Genomic DNA, 22,408 nt, shown 5'->3' with positions numbered 1-22,408 from the left:
AATACCCAGCTCCGCAGAGGCTGTCCTCTTTTTTTTTATTTAAAAAAATCTGTTCTTACCAGTTTAATCTCTGTTTTGTCCCCTATCAGGGGCCGGTGTGGTGTATGGAATAGATTTTAGGAACCGGGAGATGGAAAAAGATGCTTGGTCGGTCCTCTTACTTCCAATTTGGGGCACTGCACGTGCGCCGTGCAATTTACTGTGCTACCCGATATGATTGGTATGTTAAGTAGTACTATTCCTATCAGTTTAATCCCTGTTACGTCCCCTATCAGGGGCCGGTGTATGGAATAGATTTTAGGAACCGGAAGATGGGAAAAGATGCCTGTCGGTCCTCTTACTTCCAATTTGGGGCACTGCGCGTGCGCCGTGCAATTTACTGTGCTACCAGATATGAGTGGTATGTTAAGTAGTACTATTCCTATCAGTTTAATCCCTGTTACGTCCCCTATCAGAAGACATGTATGGAATAGATTTTAGAAACCGGGAGATGAAAAAAGATGCTTGGTTGGTCCTCTTACTTCCAACTTGGGGCACTGCGCGTGCGCCGTGCAATTTACTGTGCTACCAGATGTGAGTGGTATGTTAAGTAGTACTATTCTTATCAGTTTAATCCCTGTTACGTCCCCTATCAGGGGCCGGTATATGGAATAGATTTTAGGAACCGGGAGATGGAAAAAGATGCTTGGTTGGTCCTCTTACTTCCAATTTGGGACACTGCACATTTCGCCGTGCAATGTACTATGCAATCACAATATGAGTGGTATGTTAAAGGGATTCTGTCATCAGGTTTGGGGCTATAGAGATACGGACATGCACGCTAGATCGCCGCTAGCATGTCCGCAATATATGTGTCCTATAGGGCTGTGTGCTTTTAATTTCTTTAAAAAAGGATTTTAGAGATATGCAAATGAGTGTTGAATGTGTCCAAGGGGCTGCACTAACCTTACTTGTGCCCAGCCGTGCCCAGCCACACCCACCTGTGAAGGAGCCCAGCACCGCCTATGTCTCCTCCTTTCATCAACGATAGATTGCCGTAATCTCGCGATGCGCGAGCTTGCGCATGCGCAGTGCCGGTATAGTGTTCCTTCCCTGTGCTGGCATTAGCCTCAGAGAAAGAACTGCGCATGCGCGAGCTCTCGCATCGCGAGATTACGGCTATTTATCGTTGATGAAAGGAGGAGACATAGGCGGTGCTGGGCTCCTTCACAGGTGGGCGTGGCTGGGCAGGGCTGGGCTCCAGTAAGGTTAGTGCAGCCCCTTGGACACATTCAACACTCATTTGCATATCTATAAAATCCTTTTTTAAAGAAATTAAAAGCACACAGCCCTATAGGACACATATATTGCGGACATGCTAGCGGCGATCTAGCGTGCATGTCCGTATCTCTATAGCCCCAAACCTGATGACAGAATCCCTTTAAGTAGTACTATTCCTATCAGTTTAATCCCTGTTACGTCCCCTATCAGGGGACGTGTATGAAATAGAGTTTAGACAACCGCAAAGAGTTGTCAATGGTTGACACACTCATGACATAAATTTTATTCCTCTATGCGTCAATCTTTGTGTAGTGATGACTGTGCTCGTGCGCACGTTTGGGAGATTGCAGTCAATGGCGGTTTTTCAAAGCCTATGGTCGTGCTTAAGTAGTTCAGTGACAGTTAAGTGACCCAGAAAACAATGAGGCCCATTGTTGGACTAGTAGGCTTTAATGATCACAAAGAAAATTAATGTTTTTTCTATGCAAAGTTATTCAGCCGATCGCTTTTGGTCTGTTCACAATGAAGCAACGACCTTATCTCATCTGGGGTGTGCCAACATTGCCATTGCCAACACACTCATAGAGGTGATCGCTTCATTGTGATGCGCAAGCCCCTTCACCAAAACAAGGTAACGATCACGAAGGGGGATTGACACATGTATGTGCCTTTTTTTTGTTTTGTTTTTGCAGCCACAGTGCAGCACCAGAGTGTCACGGCTGAGGATGGGGGAAACCCTCAGCCGTGTGCCGGAGGATGTTGGTCGCTGCTTGACCAGGACGAACAGGATTAGGGAGCAGGTCACCTCCTAACAGCGTCCCTAACCTGACCCTAACTCCTACCTGCATGGGCCGACCTTGAAGGTAGGAGGACCCATGCGCAGGAACCTCGGATCCCTACTCGCCCTCCGCCGGTCCCTAGGCTAGGAGTCAGAGTAAGACATCCTGTTCCTTCTGGATACGGAGGAACAGGAGTCTAACTGGCCAAGCTGCAAGGAAGGGAGAACAAGTGCAACCTGTGGCAGTGGCAGGTACTTGCCACAAACATCACACTGACCTGCCACAGACAACCAAGCCTGGAACCCATGTGGGTGTACTGCCCACAAACAGCAGGACTCAGCACACAAACATACAACACACGGGAACCCAGGACCACAGGTGCAATAAAACAACATAAAGCAAACACATCTTCAGACACCAAAGGACATATATAAGCTTATGACCAGAAGGTTGGCCCCCACTGGCAGTTGGTAAGTAACCAGGAGGATGTCTACAGCCAGCATGGCTGAAAGACCCTCTCTGGCTACTGCCTACAACTGAGGCTATATAGGGCCAAGAGGCCACACCCAACAGTCAGACACATCCCATGACTCAGACACACAGAAAGGGAGTTAACCCTTCCAATACCACAGAAGGGAAAACATAAAATAAAGGGGAAGTGTCAAAACTACAAACACACTGTGGCTGTTGCCGCAGGCAACGACATGGGTGGCAAGCGTGTCCTGGGAGACAGCCCGAAGGCCGGGACACTGCCACCACATGTACACATACAACCAAACGTTGCCACGGGCAACCACAGTGAAGGGAAGATGTCAGTGCACACCACACACAAAACAGAGTGCACACAGACATACAAAAGTGCATACAAACGTGCACATAACTCACACACACCTAACAAAAGGTTGCTAGGTGTGACCGCATGCCAGGGCAGCAAGCTACCTAGCGACGCTCAGGCTGCTCTGCTGCTAAAAACACTGGTTGCCCGCGGCAACCACAAGTGAGGCCACAGACAAGCGGCCCTCACCCGTGGTTGAACGCCCATACAAAACCGCAGGCAACCGCATGCGGTAAAGGAGTCACGGTCATGGGCATGGCCGTGACACAGAGGCCAGAAAAATTACTGTAGGCATGTACACATGCCTGAAAAATTAGGTATTGTTGCAGCCGCTGCTATAGCAGCGGCCGGAAAAATTGATGTTTTCCAGGCAGAAAGTGCACTAAAACATTGCGGCTAGAACCCTAGTTGGTGGCGGAGAAGTCACGCAAGTCATCCGGCATGCAGAGATTAAATACAGCAGCGTGTGGACCATTTTATAGCCCAAGGCATCTCATCAGGCCTTTCTTAGTCAAATGCATCCCCCACTGTCAGTCCATGCCTCATTCATCTTAATAAAGGTGAGATAATCTAGACTTTTTTGACCTAGGCGACTTCTCTTCTCAGTGACAATACCTCCTGCTGCACTGAAGGTCCTTTCTGACAGGACACTTGAAGCGGGGCAGGCCAGAAGTTCTATCGCAAATTGGGATAGCTCAGGCCACAGGTCAAGCCTGCACACCCAGTAGTCAAGGGGTTCATCGCTCCTCAGAGTGTCAATATCTGCAGTTAAGGCGAGGTAGTCTGCTACCTGTCGGTCGAGTCGTTCTCTGAGGGTGGACTCCGAAGGGCTGTGGCGATGCGTAGGACATAAAAAGCTCCGCATGTCCTCCATCAACAACACATCTGTAAAGCGTCCTGTCCTTGCCGGCGTGGTCGTGGTAGGAGGAGGATTACTTTCACCTCTTCCCCTGTTAGATTCCCGTTGTGCTGTGACATCACCCTTATACGCTGTGTAAAGCATATTTTTTAACTTGTTTTGGAACTGCTGCATCCTTTCCAACTTCCGGTAATTCGGTAACATTTCAGGCACTTTCTGCTTATACCGGGGGTCTAGTAGCGTGGCCACCCAGTACAGGTCGTTCTCCTTCAGCCTTTTTATACGAGGGTCCCTCAACAGGCATGACAGCATGAAAGACCCCATTTGCACAAGGTTGGATGCCGAGCTACTCATGTCCCGTTCCTCGTCCTCACTAATGTCATTGAAGGTCTGTTCTTCCCCCCAGCCACGTACAACACCACGGGTACCAGATAGGTGACAACGAGCACCCTGGGATGTCTGCTGTGGTTGGTCTTCATCCTCCTCAAAGCCACATTCCTCCTCTGACTCCTCTTCCTCAGACTCCTCTTGCAGCGTTGCCGCAGGTCCAGGAAGCGATGATGATAAGGCTGTTTCTGGTGGTGATAGTGACCACAACTCTTCCTCTTCCTCTTCATGCTCATCTACAGCCTGATCCAGCACTCTTTGCAGGGCACGCTCCAGGAAAAAAACAAATGCGATAATGTCGCTGATGGTGCCTTTGGTGCGACTGACTAGGTTTGTCACCTCCTCAAAAGGACGCATGAGCCTACAGGCATTGCGCATGAGCATCCAGTAACGTGGCAAAAAAAAATACCCAGCTCCGCAGAGGCTGTCCTAGAACCCAGGTCATACAAATACTCGTTGACAGATTTTTCTTGTTGGAGCAGGCGGTCGAACATTAGGAGTGTTGAATTCCAATGTGTCGGGCTGTCGCAAATCAAGCGCCTCACTGGCATGTTGTTTCACCGCTGAATATCAGAAAAGTGCGCCATGACCGTGTAGGAACACCTGAAATGGGCCACACACCTTCCTGGCCTGCTTGAGGACGTCCTGTAAGCCTGGGTACTTATGCACAAAGCGTTGTACGATCAGATTCAACACATGTGCACATGTGTCAACTTGCCCAAATTCAATGCCGCCAACAAATTGCTTCCGTTGTCACACACCACTTTGCCGATCTCCAGTTGGTGCGGAGTCAGCCACTGATCCACCTGTGCGTTCAGGGTGGACAGGAGTGCTGGTCCGGTGTGACTCTCTGCTTTCAGGTAAGTCAACCCCAAGACAGCGTGACACTGTCGTATCCGGGATGTGGAATAGCCCCTGGGGAGCTGGGGGGTGCAGTTGATGTGGAGCAAGACGCAGAAGCAGAAGAGGACTCAGCCGAGGAGGTTAGCGAAGAGTATGGAGTAGGAGGAGTAGAGGAGGTGGAAGCAGGCCTGTCTGCAAGTCGTGGTGGTGTCACCAACTCCTCTGCAGAGCCACACATTCCATGCTTGGCAGCCGTCAGCAGGTTTACCCAATGCGCAGTGTACGTGATATACCTGCCCTGACCGTGATTTGCAGAGCAGGTTTCAGTGGTCAGATGGACCCTTGCTCCAACACTGTGTGCCAGACATGCCATGACTTCCTTTTCCACAATAGAGTACAGGTTGGGGATTGCCTTTTGTGAAAATAAATTTCTGCCGGGTACCTTCCACTGCGGTGTCCCAATAGCTACAAATTTTTTGAAGGCCTCAGTCTCCACCAGCTTGTATGGTAAAAGCTGTCGGGCTAAGAGTTCCGACAAGCCAGCTGTCAGACGCCGGGCAAGGGGGTGACTCTGTGACATTGGCTTCTTACGCTCAAACATTTCCTTGACAGACACCTGACTGTGGGCAGATGAGCAGGAACTGCTGAAGGTGAGAGGCGGAGTGGCGGATGTTTGAGAGGGGGCAAGGAGGACAGCAGTGGCTGACGTGGCTGAAGATGCTGGACCAGGAGGAGGATGGTGGCTTTGAGTTTGTGTGCTGCTTGTACTCATCATGTGTTGATCCCATAGGCGTTTATGATTTGAGATCATGTGCCTTCACAAAGCAGTTGTATCTAGGTGGGTGTTGGACTTCCCACGACTCAGTTTCTTTTGGCACAGGTTGCAAATGGCATCGCTGTTATCAGAGGCAGACACACAAAAATTCCACACTGCTGAGCTTTGCAATGACTGCATTCTGACTGTCTGACTGTGCCACTAGCTCCTTGCGACGACCTCCCCCTGCTTCCAACTCGTCTCCTCCTCCTCTCTGTCTCCCCATCTGAACTTTCCCCCTGTTCTTCTTCTCTTCGAGCGGGCACCCACGTGACATCCACAGACACATCGTCATCATCAACCGCTTCACTTGTATCTGACAACTTAGCAAAGGAAGCAGCAGTGGGTACAACATCATCATCATCACACCGTACGTCCATGTGTGTAATGCTGCCTGACTGAGACATATCCCTGTTATCTACATCCTCTGGCAATAATGGTTGCACATCACTCATTTCTTCCAACTGATGTGTAAATAACTCCTCTGACAGATCAAGTGAAGCAGCTGTGGTGCTAGTGTTGGTGGTGGCGGCAGGCGGGCAAGTGGTAACTTGAGAGGTGCCCGAAGCTGAGCTGGAAGAGGATGGTGCGTCAAGGTTCCGAGCGGAAGCTGTAGAAGATTGGGTGTCCTGTGTAAGCCAGTCAACTATGTCCTCAGAACTTTTCGAGTTCAGGGTACGTGGCCTCTTAACACTGGGCATTATTCTAGGGCCAAAGGAAATCACAGCATCACGACCACAACGGCCCCTGCGGGGTGGCCTGCCTCTGCCTGTCATTTTTTTTCCGATTAGTTGTACTATGCGTGCAAGCTACTGTGACACTAGATATGAATGGTACAACTAGGCACTGGCAGTAGTGGGCACAGTACACACTGTAGGCCTGACACACACGCTTGCAGGCAACCGTAATTATATTACAGTGAATTTTTTTTATTTATTTTTAAATGCAAGCTACTGTGACACCAGATATGAGTGGTGGCACTGGGCACTGGCAGTAGTGGGCACAGTACACGCTGTAGGCCTGACACACACGCTGGCAGGCAACTGCAATTCGATTACAGAGAAAAAAAGAAAGCAGACTGATGTACTAGCCCTAGGGCTTTTTGGGGTGCTGTCCTTACAGCAGATCAGATGAGTCTTTGAGGACTGGAGTGGACACTGAATACACTGGCCTAACTATCGATTTCTCTATTAAATCAGCAGCAGCTGCACTGTCCCTCCTCTCACTAACACTGCAGCTTCCGAATGAATCTAAGATGGATGCTGTCCTTGCTTTTTGATAGGAGGTGGGAGGGTCTGGGAGGGAGGGTATGCTGTTAATTGGCTGGAATGTGTCTGCTGACTGTGAGGTAGAGGGTCAAAGTTTGCTCAATGATGACGTATAGGGGGTGGACCGAACATCGCATATGTTCGCCCGCCGCGGCGAACGCGAACAAGCGATGTTCACCGGGAATTGTTCACCGGCGAATAGTTCGGGACATCTCTATATATCACACCCCTGCCTCAATCAGATTTTTTTGGGTGGGGCAACTGGTATATCAAAACAGTTGCAATTATTTCTTTCAATAGAGTTTGTCCCTCTGTATAGCTACGGTATCGCAGAAAAACCGCACACAAATGCTGCCTAATACAAATGCACTATATAGAAAGTATATTATAGGTATATCACACCCCTGCCTTAATAAGTTTTTTGGGGGGGCAACCAGGATATCACACCAATTACAATTAGTTGTTTTAATAGCGTTTGTCCCTCTGTACAGGTGCGGTATCTCAGCAGAACCGCACACAAATGCTGCACATGACTCAATCAATTTTCTGGGGGGTCAACTGGTATATCACATAAGTTGAAATCAGTTGTTCCAATAGTGTTTGTCCCTTTGTTTAGCTGTGGTATCTCAGCAGAACCGCAAACAAATGCTGCAAATGCACTATATATAAATTATATTATTGGTACATCACACCCCTGCCTGAATCAGTTTTTTGGGGGAGCCACTGGTGTATCACATCAATTGTAATTAATTGTTGTAATAGCGTTTGTCCCTCTGTATAGCTGCGGTATCGTAGCAGAACTGCACACAAATGCTACACATTTACTATATATAAATTATATTATACGTATATCACACCCCTGCTTCAATCAGATTTTTTGGGGGGCAACTGGTATATCACAATAATTGCAATTAGTTGTTGCAATAGCGTTTGTCCCTCTGTATAGCAGCGGTATCGCAGCAAAACCGCACTGAAATGCTGCACATTCACTATATATAAATTGTATTATTGGTATATGACACCCCTGCCTCAATCATTTTTTTGGGGGGGGAACAACTGCAATATCACAACAGTGGCAATTAGTTGTTCCAATAACGTTTGTCCATCTGTATAGCTGTTGTATCTCAGCAGAACAACACTTAAATGATGCACACTACAAATGCACTATTTAGAAAGTATATTATAGGTAAATCACACCCCTGCCTCAATAATTTTTTTGGGGGGGGCAACCAGGATATCACACCAATTACAATTAGTTGTTTTAATAGCGTTTGTCCCTCTGTACAGGTGCGGTATCTCAGCAGAACCACACACAAATGCTGCACATGACTCAATCAATTTTTTGGGGGGGCAACTGGTATATCACATCAGTTGAAATCAGTTGTTCCAATAGTGTTTGTCCCTTTGTTTAGCTGTGGTATCTCAGCAGAACCACAAACAAATGCTGCACATTCACTATATATAAATTATATTATAGGTATATCACACCTCTACCTCAATCAGTTTTTTTGGGGGGCAACTGGTATATCACAATAATTGCAATTAGTTGTTGCAATAACGTTTGTCCCTCTGTATAGCAGCGGTATCGCAGCAAAACCGCACTCAAATGCTGCACATTCACTATAAATAAATTGTATTATTGGTATATGACACCCCTGCCTCAATACATTTTTTATTTTGGGGGGGGGGGGGGCAACTGGTATATCACAACAGTTGCAATTAGTTGTTCCAATAGCGTTTGTCCCTCTGTATAGCTGTTGTATCTCAGCAGAACTGCACACAAATGCTGCACATGCACTATATATACATTATATAATAGGTTCATCACACCCCTGCCTCAATCAGTTTTTTGGGGGGCAATAGGTATAGCACACCAGTTGCAATTAGTTGTTCACATAGATTTAGTCCGTCTGTATAGCTGCATTATCGCAGAAGAACCGCAATACAAATGCACTATATAGAAAGTATATTAGTATCAAACCAGTTGCAATTAGTTGTTCTAATAGCCTTTGTACCTCTTTACAGCTGTGTCATCTCAGCAGAACCGCACACAAAAGCTGCACAATACAAATGCACTATATAGAAAGTATATTATAGGTATATCACACCCCTGCCTCAATTAGTTTCTTTTAGGGGCAACTAGTATATCACACCAGCTGCAATGATTCGTTCCAATAGCGTTTGTCCCTCTATATAGCTGCGGTATCTCAGCAGAATCGCACACAAATGCTGCAAAATACAAATACACTATATGGAAATTATAGCATTGGTATATCACACCCCTGCCTTAATCTTTTTTTTGGGGGGCAACTGGTCTATCACACTAGTTGAAATTAGTTGTTCCAATAGCGTTTGTCCCTCTGTATAGCTGCAATATCTCAGCAGAAGTGCATACAAATGCTGCCCATGCACTATATAAAAATTATATTAAAGGTACAGTCAGGTCCATAAATATTGGGACATTGACACAATTCTAACATTTTTGGCTCTATACACCAACACAATGGATTTCAAATGAAATGAACAAGATGTGCTTTAACTGCAGACTGTCAGTTTTAATTTGAGGGTATTTACATCCAAATCAGGTGAACGGTGTAGGAATTACAACAGTTTGCATATGTGCCTCCCACTTGTTAAGGGACCAAAAGTAATGGGACAACTGGCCTCTCAGCTGTTCCATGGCCAGGTGTGTGTTATTCCCTCATTATGCCAATTACAATGAGCAGATAAAAGTTCCAGAGTTCATTTCAAGTGTGCTATTTGCATTTGGAATCTGTTGCTGTCAACTCTCAAGATAAGATCCAAAGAGCTGTCACTATCAGTGAAGCAAGCCATCATTAGGCTGAAAAAACAAAACAAACCCATCAGAGAGATAGCAAAAACATTAGGCATGGCCAAAACAACTGTTTGGAACATTCTTAAAAAGAAGAAATGCACCGGTGAGCTCAGCAACACCAAAAGACCCGGAAGAATACGGAAAACAACTGTGGTGGATGACCGAATAATATTTTCTTTGGTGATGAAAACACCCTTCACAACAGTTGGCCAGATCAAGAACACTCTCCAGGAGGTAGGTGTATGTGTGTCAAAGTCAACAATCAAGAGAAGACTTCACCAGAGTGAATACAGAGGGTTCACCACAAGATGTAAACCATTGGTGAGCCTCAAAAACAGGAAGGCCAGAATAGAGTTTGCCAAACGACATCTAAAAAAGCCTTCACAGTTCTGGAACAACATCCTATGGACAGATGAGACCAAGATCAACTTGTACCAGAGTGATTGGAAGAGAAGAGTATGAAGAAGGAAAGGAACTGCTCATGATCCTAAGCATACCACATCATCAGTAAAGCATGGTGGTGGTAGTGTCATGGCGTTGGCATGCATGGCTGCCAATGGAACTGGTTCTCTTGTATTTATTGAAGATGTGACTGCTGACAAAAGCAGCAGGATAAATTCTGAAGTGTTTCAGGCAACATTATCTGCTCATATTCAGCCAAATGCTTCAGAACTCATTGGATGGCGCTTCACAGTGCAGATGGACAATAACCCAAAGCATACTGCAAAAGCAACCAAAGAGTTTTTTAATGGAAATAAGTGGAATGTTATGCAATGGCCAAGTCAATCTCCTGACCTGAATCTGATTAAGCATGCATTTCACTTGCTGAAGACAAAACTGAAGGGAAAATGCCACAAGAACAAGCAGGAACAGAAGACAGTTGCAGTAGAGGCCTGGCAGAGCATCACCAGGGATGAAACACAGCGTCTGGGGATGTCTATGCGTTCCAGACTTTAGGTTGTAATTGACTGCAAAGGATTTGCAACCAAATATTAAAAAGTGAAAGTTTGATTTATGATTATTATTCTGTCCCATTACTTTTGGTCCCTTAACAAGTGGGAGGCACATATGCAAACTGTTGTAATTCCTACACCGTTTATTTGATTTGGATGTAAATACCCTCAAATTAAAGCTGACAGTCTACAGTTAAATCCCATCGTTTCACTTCAAATCCATTGTGGTGGTATAGAGCCAAAAATTTTAGAATTGTGTCGATGTCCCAATATTAACGCAGTCAATTACAGCCTAAAGTCTGGAACGCATAGACATCATCAGATGCTGGGTTTCATCCCTGGTGATGCTCTGCCAGGCCCCTACTGCAACTGTCTTCAGTTCCTGCTTGTTCTTGGGGCATTTTCCCTTCAGTTTTGTCTTCAGCAAGTGAAATGCATGCTCAATCAGATTCAGGTCAGGTTATTGTCTTGGCCTTTGTATAACATTCCACTTCTTTCCCTTAAAAAACTCTTTGGTTGCTTTTGCAGTATGCTTTGGGTCATTGTCCATCTGCACTGTGAAGCGCCGTCCAATGAGTTCTGAAGCATTTGACTGAATATGAGCAGATAATATTGCCCAAAACACTTCAGAATTCATCCTGCTGCTTTTGTCAGCAGTAATCAATAAATACAAGAGAACCAGTTCCATTGGCAGCCATACATGCCCACGCCATGACACTACCACCACCATGCTTCACTGATGAGGTGGTATGCTTAGGATCATGAGCAGTTCCTTTCCTTCTCCATACTCTTCTCTTCCCATCACTCTGGTACAAGTTGATCTTGGTCTCATCTGTCCATAGGATGTTGTTCCAGAACTGTGAAGGCATTTTTAGATATTGTTTGGCAAACTCTAATCTGGCCTTCCTGTTTTTGAGGCTCACCAATGGTTTACATCTTATGGTGAACCCTCTGTATTCACTCTGGTGAAGTCTTCTCTTGATTGTTGACTTTGACATACATACACCTACCTCCTGGAGAGTGTTCTTGATCTGGCCAACTGTTGTGAAGGGCGTTTTTCTTCATCAGGGAAATAATTCTTTGGTCCTCCACCACAGTTGTTTTCCGTGGTCTTCCGGATCTTTTGGTGTTGCTGAGCTCACCAATACATTCCTTATTTTAAAAAATGTTTCAAACAATTGTTTTGGCCACACCTCATGTTTTTGCTATCTCTCTGATGGGTTTGTTTAGTTTTTTTTTCAGCCTAATGATGGCTTTTTTGACTGATAGTGACAGCTCTTTGGATCTCATCTTGAGAGTTGACAGCAACAGATTCCAAGTGCAAATAGCACACTTGAAATGAACTCTGGACCTTTTATCTGCTCATTGTAATTGGGATAATGAGGGAATAACACACACCTGGCCATAAAACAGCTGTGAATCCAATTGTCCCATTACTTCTGGTCAAATCACAACAGTTGCAATTAGTTGTTCAATAGCGATTGTCCCTATAAATAGCTGTGGTATCTCAGAAGAACCTCACACAAATGATGCACCATACAAATACACTATATAGAAAGTATATTATAGATTTATCACACCCCTGCCTTAATCAGTTTTTATGGGGGGCTACTGGTATATCTCACCATTTGAAATTAGTTTTTCCAATAGCGTTTGTCCCTCTGTATAGCTGCGGTATCTCAGCAGAACTGCATACAAATGCTGCATATGCACCATATAAAAATTATATTATAGGTACAAACCGGATTCCAAAAAAGTTGGGACACTAAACAAATTGTGAATAAAAACTGAATGCAATGATGTGGAGATGGCAAATGTCAATATTTTATTTGTAATAGAACGTAGATGACAGATCAAACGTTTAATCCGAGTAAATGTATCCTTTTAAAGGAAAAATAAGTTGATTCCAATTTTCACGGTGTCAACAAATCCCCAAAAAGTTGGGACAAGTAGCAATAAGAGGCTGGAAAAAGTAAATTTGAGCATAACGAAGAGCTGGAAGATCAATTAACACTAAGTAGGTCAATTGGCAACATGATTGGGTATAAAAAGAGCTTCTCAGAGTGGCAGTGTCTCTCAGAAGCCAAGATGGGTAGAGGATCACCAATTCCCACAATGTTGCGCAGAAAGATAGTGGAGCAATATCAGAAAGGTGTTACCCAGCGAAAAATTGCAAAGACTTTGCATCTATCATCATCAACTGTGCATAACATCATCCAAAGAATCTGGAACAATCTCTGTGCGTAAGGGTCAAGGCCGTAAAACCATACTGGATGCCCGTGATCTCCGGGCCCTTAAACGACACTGCACCACAAACAGGACTGCTACTGTAAAGGAAATCACAGAATGGGCTCAGGAATACTTCCAGAAACCATTGTCAGTGAACACAATCCACCGTGCCATTAAGTAACTTGATAATGGCTCTGTGAGAGAGCTGAAACGTTGCCTGTATCAACATGTGTTGAATTTTTTCACTTTTTTATCCAAGGAGTGCTGTGTTATATTTATTTGGATTAAATTATATTATAGGTATATCACACCCCTGCCTCAAACAGTTTTTTTAGAGGGCAACTAGTATATTACAACAGTTGCAATTAGTTGTTTCAATAGCGTTTGTCCCTCTGTATAGCTGCGGTATCTCAGCAGAACTGCACACAAATGCTGCACAATACAAATGCACTATATAGAAAGTATATAATAGGTATATAACACCCCTGCCTCAATCAGTTTTTTGGGGGGCAACTGGTATATGACACCAGTTCCAATTAGTTGTTCCAATGGCGTTTTTCCTTCTGTATAGCTGTGTTATCTCAAAAGAACCGCACACAAATGCTGCACAATACAAATGCAATATATAGAAAGTATATTATAGGTATATCACACCCCTGCCTCAATCATTTTTTTGGGGGAGCAACTGGTATATCACACCAGTTGAAATCAGTTGTCCCAATAGCGTTTGTTCCTTTCTATAGCTGTGGTATCTCAGCAGAACCACAACAAATGCTGCAAATGCACTATGTATAAATTATATTTTAGGTATATCACACCCCTGCCTCAATCAGTTTTTTTGGGGGGCCACTGGTATATCACATCAATTGCAATTAGTTGTTTCAATAGCGTTTGTCCCTCTGTATAGCTGCGGTATCTTAGCAAAACCGCAAACAAATGCTGCACAATACACTATATATAAATAATATTTTTGGTATTTCACACCCCTTTCTAAATCAGTTTTTTGGCGGGCAACTGGTATATCACACCAGTTGCAATTAGTTGTTCCAATAGCCTTTGTCCCTCTGTATAGCTGCGGTATCGCAGCAGAACCGTACACAAATGCTGCACATGCACTATATATAAATTATATTATAGGTATATCACACCCCTGCCTCAATCAGTTTTTTGGGGGGGCAACTGGTATATCACAACAGTTGCAATTAGTTGTTCCAATAGGCTTTGTCCCTCTATATAGCTACGGTGTCTCCGCAGAACTGCACACAAATGCTGGACAATACAAATGCACTATATAGAAAGTATATTATAGGTGTATCACACCCCTGCCTCAATTAGTTATATTGGGGGGCAACTGGTATATCACACCAGTTGCAATTAGTTGTTCCAATAGCTTTTGTCCTCCTGTATAGCTGCGGTGTCTTACTAGAAACTCACACAAATGCTGCACAATACAAATGCACTATATAGAAAGTTTATTATAGGTATATCACACCCCTGCCTCAATCAGTTTTTTTGGGGGGCAACTGGTATATCTCAACAGTTGCAATTAGTTGTTCTAAAAGCTTTTTTCCCTTTTGTATATCTGCGGTGTCGCAGCAGAACCGCACACAACTGCTGCACAATACGAATGCACTATAATTTACTTTTTGTGTTAGAAATTATATTATGAGTATATCACACCCCTCAGTATGTCACACCTATCGATAGCACACCTATTCCATTTTTTTAAAAGAACTTTTCTGGCCCTATTATCTAGCGTTTGTTGTCTCTAACAGTCTGTCCTTGCTTCACATAGCAACCTCTCCCTACAATGGCAAAAAACTGAATGTAAAATGGTGGCCAGATCGGGTTTATTTATAGTGTAGCGGGCGTGTCCATGTGCTGAAACGTCTTAAATGGCTGTCCTGTCCCACCTGATGGATGTGTCATGGGTCAAAATTCGGCACAATGCAAAAGAATATGGCGCTGGCGGACATCACCATATGTTCTCCTGTTTGGCAAACCGCGAACTAGCAAAGTTCGCCGCAAAACGACCTCCGGGCGAAACGCATGGCCTACTCTATTCCTGGAACAGTGATCTCAGAGAACTTAAAAGAATTTGTTATTTACTTCTTTACTGCTTTAAATCCAGAAACACACCAAAAGGATCTAATTATAAATAGAATTCACCGCATCTCGAAACCAAAATCTGTACCAGCTGCGGCACCACGGGACGTAATCCTAAGAATCCAGTTACCACTTGAAGAAATGAATTACTAAAGCAGAAATGTCCATGAAAGATCTACATGAATGCTTTAAAAATATTGAATTTTTTTCTGATCTCTCGGCAGCAACCCTGAACGCAGGTGAGAATTCGCCTTCGCCTTTACTCAGAGCACACATCTTGTACAAATGGAGATACCCCGTAATACTTCTCATCACAACCCCGTAATACTTCTCATCACAAGAAATTGAACGACACATGTCCTCAGCGTACCAAAGCATGCCACCTCTCTGCTTCAAAATTGGAATCTGCTACTGGATAAAGATGACAATCTAATTCACCTTTGAAGAAGAAACCTCCAAGCCTTACAAAAGAATGGTCAACGTCATAAGAACTTAACTGTTTAATTTTTGCTTCTTCTTCTACCTTATTGATCTTATTTGGATCCTCCTGGTCATTTATTTTATAGTTTATGACCAAAGAGATCTTAGTTATATGAGGGAGGGTGGAGCTGGATCACTAACATGCTATACTTCCCCCGTATCTGGAATAGGTTACCAGAGGTTCACGTAGAACCGGACTGACATTGTTTTTGTTATATTTTTCTTTTTTATTGTTATTCTGGGTGATGTAAAAAAATATGAACCCTTTCTTACTGCAGGTTATATTCTGAAAGATATATTTGTCTACACCAGGGAATTAATATGTATTTTATTATTAATTATGCATTTACTAGTTTCCATTTACCGTGGCGATAAACATAATAACTATCAACGCTAATGGACTTAATAGTCTGTTTAAAAGGTCCGTTTTGTGGAGTGAGGCCTTGAAACTGAAAGGTGACGTTATCTGCGTACAAGAGACACATCTTAACGCAGCAGTCTCATTTAGACAAAAAAAAACTATAATTTTCCACAAATCTTTTCAGCTCTAGCGAGTAAAAAAAAATGGAGTCTCAATTGCTATAAAGGATGGCATTGCCTTTCAGTTACTGGACTCAAAAATTGATGAAGAGGGAAGATATGTCATACTAATTTGCTTGATTAATAATAACATTTATAGTTCAGCTTCCATATGCGTTCTTAACACTCGCCAAATACCTATTTCTTAAAAATACTCTCAAATTAATTAACACAATAAAAAAAGGCTCCCTTATAATTTGCGGTGACTTTAATATGGCCCCTTCACATCTCCTAGATAAATCCTCGCACTGTAAGAAACAACCAAAGCCGAATTTAATGCAGCTTTTATTAGACGAACATTTATATGATGTTTGGAGAGTTCTTCAAACAACAGAAAGAGATTATACTTTCTATTTTAATCCTCATCAGTCATATTCTAGAATAGATTTATTTCTTGTTGATAAATGTTTATTGCAAAAGATCCCCACTTCAACTATAGGGACGATCACATGGTCAGACCATGCCCCAGTCTCAATCTCTATAGACGACTATGCTGACCAATCACTTTTCCATCCCTGGAGATTAAACAATTTTTTGCTGGCCAACCCTTGTTTTAAATCTACAATTGAAGAAGCTCTTGTTGATTTTTTCCAGATCAATGAAACCTCAGAAATTTCACCACCCAATTTATGGTGTACACTAGTGTTGATCGAGCACCATAGTGCTCAGGTGCTCGGGCCGACCACATCGGGATGCTCGGGTATAATGGAGGTCAATAGGAGAACCCGAACATTAAATCAGGCACCCCTTGCTCTGAAATGGGGAGGGTGCCTGGGGATTAGGAAAAGGTCAGAAATTGATGGAAACACCAAAGAAATGGTTCAGGAACAGCATCGGGAAGGGAGGTCTGAAACATTCTTTCCTGTATATTTACTTGTATATAAAGTGCAAGTGCTGCCAAAAATTGCAAGGAAGAGGCACTCCGATACAACCTGTATATTACATAAAGGAGGGCCTCATTCACATTGTGGTACAATTGTTCAGGTAGTGGGACTCCGACACTCATAAAGCCTATGCACTAAGTGAAAGGGCTACCAAAAATTTAAAGGAACAAGCACTACAATACACCCTTTGTTACACATCAAGAAGGGCATCATACACAGCCTTGAAAAAATATGATTAATGGCCTGCTGGTGACCCTCAAAAACAACGGCCTGATGATCTAACCATCTAAAACATTATGGGCGAGGGCCTACTGCTGCTTTGGCGATTCTAGATAACCTGGGCCCGATCGCATATCCCCGTGATGGCGACGATCCATTCGGATGTCCATGGGTAACGGGTAGAGTTGAGCGGACACCTGGATGTTCGGGTTTGACGGGTTCGACTGTACTTCACAAAAAAGTTTGAGTTCGGGACCCGAACTTGACCCGAACATGACCCCGAACCCGAACCCCATTGAATTCAATGGGGACCTGAACTTTTGAGCACTAAAATGGCTCTAAAAATGTCATGGAAAGGGCTAGAGGGCTGCAAATGGCAGCAAAATGTGGTTAAGAGCATGGCAAATGCTCTGCAAACAAATGTGGATAGGGAAATGACTTTAAATAACATAAAATACGTAAAATTTAAAAAATATATATAATCTTGATCTAGGAGGACGATGTCCATGTGGAGTAGGAGGTTGAGGAGGCAGTGTCTGTGGCAGTGTAGGTGGAAGCGGCGGTGGAGGAGGAGGAGGAGGTAGCCTACACTGTTTTGTTTGTTTGTTCGTTTGTCTTTTTTGTTTGTTTAAATTATGGTACACCCTAAAACATTGGGAAATATAACCTGTGATAACCCCCTCCAGTCGTGCTAAACACACATTCAGACAATACACTGGCTGCAGGGCAGGCCAGCACCTCCAAGGCGTAAAGGGCAAGCTCAGGCCATGTGCCCAATTTGGAGACCCAGAAGTTGAAGGGGGCAGACCAGTCATTCAGTACGTGTAGGCGTGTGCACAAATACTGCTCCACCATGTTGCTGATATGCTGCCTCCTGCTAAGACGTTCCATATCAGCTGGTGGTGCTGTTTGTTGTGGCGCGCTGACAAAGTTTTTCAACATTTTGGCCAAGCCTTCTGAGGTGCTGGTAGTGCCCCAGCTGCGTTGGCGACCTCTTTTTCCTCCTCTGCCTTCACCTTGTGCTTCCACTGTGCCCCTGCTGTCAGTGCGTCTACCAGCGTGCGCTTGTACTCGCGCATCTAACGATCACGCTCCAGTGTTGGAATTAAGGACAGTACTTGGTCCTTGTAACGGGGATCCAGCAGCGTGGCCACCCAGTAATCAGTACAAGTTAGAATGTGGGCAACTCGGCGGTCGTTGTGGAGACACTGCAGCATGTAATCGCTCATGTGTGCCAGGCTGCCCAGAGGCAACGACAAGCTGTCCTCTGTGGGAGGTGTATCTTCTGTGTCCTCTGTATCCCCCCAGCCACGCACCAGTGATGGCCATTAGCTGGTTTGGGTGCCAGCCTGCTGTGAACATGGTTCCTCCTTCTCCATCTCCTCCTTCTCATCCTCCAGAACTGTGCCCTGGCTGGACAATTGTGTACCTGGCTTTTGTGGGTGCAGGAACCCACCCTCGGAGCCACTTGTGAATGACTGGCAGGAAACCTTATGAAATGATCCCTCTTCATCCTCCTCCTCCTGTGCCACATCCTCTTCCATTATCGCCAGAAGCGTTTTTTCAAGGAGGCATAGAAGTGGGATAGTAACGCTGATAACGGCATTATCGGCACTGGCCATGTTGGTGGAGTACTCGAAACAGCGCAACAAGGAACACAGGTTTCGCATGGAGGCCCAGTCATTGGTGGTGAAGTGGTGCTGTTGGGCAGAGCGACTCACCTGTGTGTGCTGCAGCTGAAACTCCAAGCTGAAGCTTGTGCAAGGTGGAGTTACACCTTGTGGGCACGTTGCATATGAGGCGGTGAGCAAAAAGGCCGAAGTTATGCAGCAGCGCTGAGAGGCGAGCAGCAGCAGGGTGAGAACACCGAAAGCGTGCACAGACTGCCCGCACTTTGTGCAGCAGCTCTGACATATTGGGGTAATTTTTTAGGAACCTCTGCACCACCAAATTCAGCACCTGCGCCAGGCAAGGGATGTGCATCAAACCGGCTAGTCCCAGAGCTGCTACAAGATTTTGCCCATTATCGCACACCACCAGGCCGGGTTTGAGGCTCACTGGCACCAACTACTCATCGGTCTGTTGTTCAAGGCCAGTCCACAGCTCCTGCGCGGTGTGGGTTTTGTCCCCCCAAACAGACAAGTTTTAAAACGTGTTACGCTGACCGGATGAGGAGGCGGTAGAGGATGAGGAAGCGAAGTAGAAGGAGGAAGAAACAGGATGTAAACTAAAGCGCACTACAATCCTCGTGGTGGAAGGACATGCGCCAAACTGCTATCCGCCTCAGGCCCAGCCGCCACTGCATTTAATCAGTGTTTTGTTAGGGAGATATAACGTCCCTCACCGTGCTTACTGGTCCACGTATCCGTAGTTAGGTGGACCTTGCCACAGATGGCATTGTGCAGTGCACACCTGATTTTGTCCCCCACTTTGTTGTGCAGGGAAGGGATGGCACGCCTGGAAAAGTAGTGGCGGCTGGGCACGACGTACTGTGGGGCAGCCACAGCCATAATGCTTTTAAAGCTCTCCGTCTCCACCAGACGGAATGACAGCATTTCAAAGGCCAGTTATTTTGAAATGCTGGCACTCAGGGCCAGGGATCGCGGGTGGGTACAGCAGTACTTCATCTTCCTCTCCAGTGTTTGGGAGATGGAGAGCTGAACGCTTCCGTGGGACATTGTGGAGATGCTTGGTGACCCAGGTGGTGGTGTTGCTGGCAGATCCTCTGTTTGTGGTGTGGCAGGTGCAACTGTCACTCCAGAGGTGGATGAAGAGGCCAAGACTGCAGCAGAAAAGGAAGCAGGAGGAGCCAAAGTTGAGGTTTTTGAGGTGTCTACTCTACTGCAGCTCGTGCTTTGCACTTAGATGCCAGGTCATGCAGGTTGTGCTCAGGTTTAGAACGTTTATGCCTCGCTTCAGGCTCTGATTGCACAGCGTGCAAACTACTTGTGTCTTGTCGTCAGCACATTGTCTGAAGAACTGCCACGCCAGGGAACTCCTTGGAGCTGGCTTTGGTGTGCTCGGTCCCTTGCTGCGGTGGGCAGTAGCAGGCATACTGTCTAGGGGATGGCCGTTCAGCTTTGGCACCCTGCTCCCTCTTCTGCAGTGGTGGTGGCTGTGTGCGACCACAGCCTCTTCCTCCGAACTACACACGTCACTTGCATGACCTTGATTCAATGTGGGGTCGAGGACCTCATTGTCCTCCACATCATCTTCCACCCAGTCTTCACCCCTGCCCTAATTGCCGGTCTGCAAACTTTTGAAAGCCACAGCAGTTGGCCCCTGTGTTTTGTCATCATACGAGACGTGCTGCGGTGGTCCTCCCATGTACTCATTTTGAAACATAAGTGGTTGGGCATCGGTGCACTTAATCACTTCCACTTCTGGGGCAGGGCTAGGTGGATGGCCCTGGGAAACCCTGCTAGCAGAGTCATCAAAAAGCAGAAGAGACTGCTGCATGACTTGGGGCTCAGACTGCTGGTGGACATCGGCTGCAGGTGCCAACTCTGATCTTTCACCAGGAGACTGCGTGGGAGACAATGTAATGGAACTGGAGGCACTGTCAGCAACTCAATCTACTATCGCCTGTACTTGTTCAGGCCTCACCATTCGTAGAGCCGCATTAGGCCCGATCAAATAACGCTGAAAGTTCTGTTGCCTAAACGCACCTGAGGAAGGTGTTTTACTTGTGCATGTAGCTGGCACAGATCGACCACGTCCTCTCCCTGCAACAGCAACTCCACCAGCAGCACCACGACCGGGGCCACGTCTCTTATTTGATGCTCTCCTCATATTTCTCAAATTTAGGATCTTTCCCAAAATGTTTTTTTAATTTTTATAACATAATATAATTGCAGTATCTAATGTGTATATCTCACACTGACAGATGCAGCAAAGGCTGCAAAATTAAGTTTTTTGACCAAAATGGGTGTTATTTTAATGACAGAATAGAACACCAGTATCTAACGCGTTTATCTCACACTGACAGATGCTGCAAAGGCACCAGATGTAGGATATTTTTTGAAACCCAGAATATTATTGCAGTATTTCAAGCTTGTATCTCACATTGACAGATGCAGCAAAGGCTGAAAATTAGGTATTTTGCATAAAATACAACAGAATAGAACACCAGTATCTAACGTGTGTATCTCACACTGACAGATGCAGCAAAGGCTGCATGCAAATTTAGTATTTTGCCCAAAATAGGTGTTTTTTTTTTTATAGCAGAATAGTACACCAGTATCTAAAGCGTGTATCTCACACTGACAGATGCAGCAAAGGCTGCAAAATTAAGTATTTTGTCCAAAATGTTTAACACCAGTATTTAACATGTGTATTGCACACTTACAGATGAAGCATAGGCCCCTAAAGTAGGGAATTGCCAAAAATGGGTGTTTTATTAAACCCAGAATATTATTGCAGTATTTCTAGCTTGTATGTCACACTAACAAAAGCAGCATAGGCCCCAGATGTAGGGTATTGCCAAAAATGGGTGTTTTTTTAATCCCAGAATATTATTGCAGTATTATAAGCTTGTATCTCACACTGACAAATGCAGCCAAGGCTGCAAATTTAGTATTTTGCCCAAAATGGTTTTTTTTTTTATAACAGAATAGAACACCAGTATCTAACGCGTGTATTTCACACTGACAGATTCTGCAAAGGCACCAGATGTAGGGTAATGCCAAAAATAGGTGTTTTTTTTAAAACAAGAAAATTATTTAAGTATTTCAAGCTTGTCTTTCACACTAACAAATGCTGCAAAGGCCCCAGATGTAGGGTATTGCCAAAATTGTGTGGTTTTTTTTAAACCCAGAAAATTATTGCAGTATTTCAAGCTTGTATCTCACACTGACAGATGCAGCCAAGGCTGCAAATTTATTATTTTGCCCAAAATGGGTGTTTTTTTAATAACAGAATAGAACACCAATATCTAACGCGTGTATTTCACACTGACAGATGCTGCAAAGACACCAGATGTAGTGTATTGCCAGAAATTTGTGTTTTTTTAAACCCAGATTATTATAGCAGTGTTTCTAGCTTGTATGTCACACTAACAAATGCAGCATAGACCCCA

This window comes from Bufo bufo, chromosome 4, assembly GCF_905171765.1.
Source record: "Bufo bufo chromosome 4, aBufBuf1.1, whole genome shotgun sequence".
Taxonomy (NCBI): domain Eukaryota; kingdom Metazoa; phylum Chordata; class Amphibia; order Anura; family Bufonidae; genus Bufo; species Bufo bufo.
The sequence above is the reverse complement of the archived record's forward strand: the minus strand, read 5'-3'. Positions refer to the sequence as shown.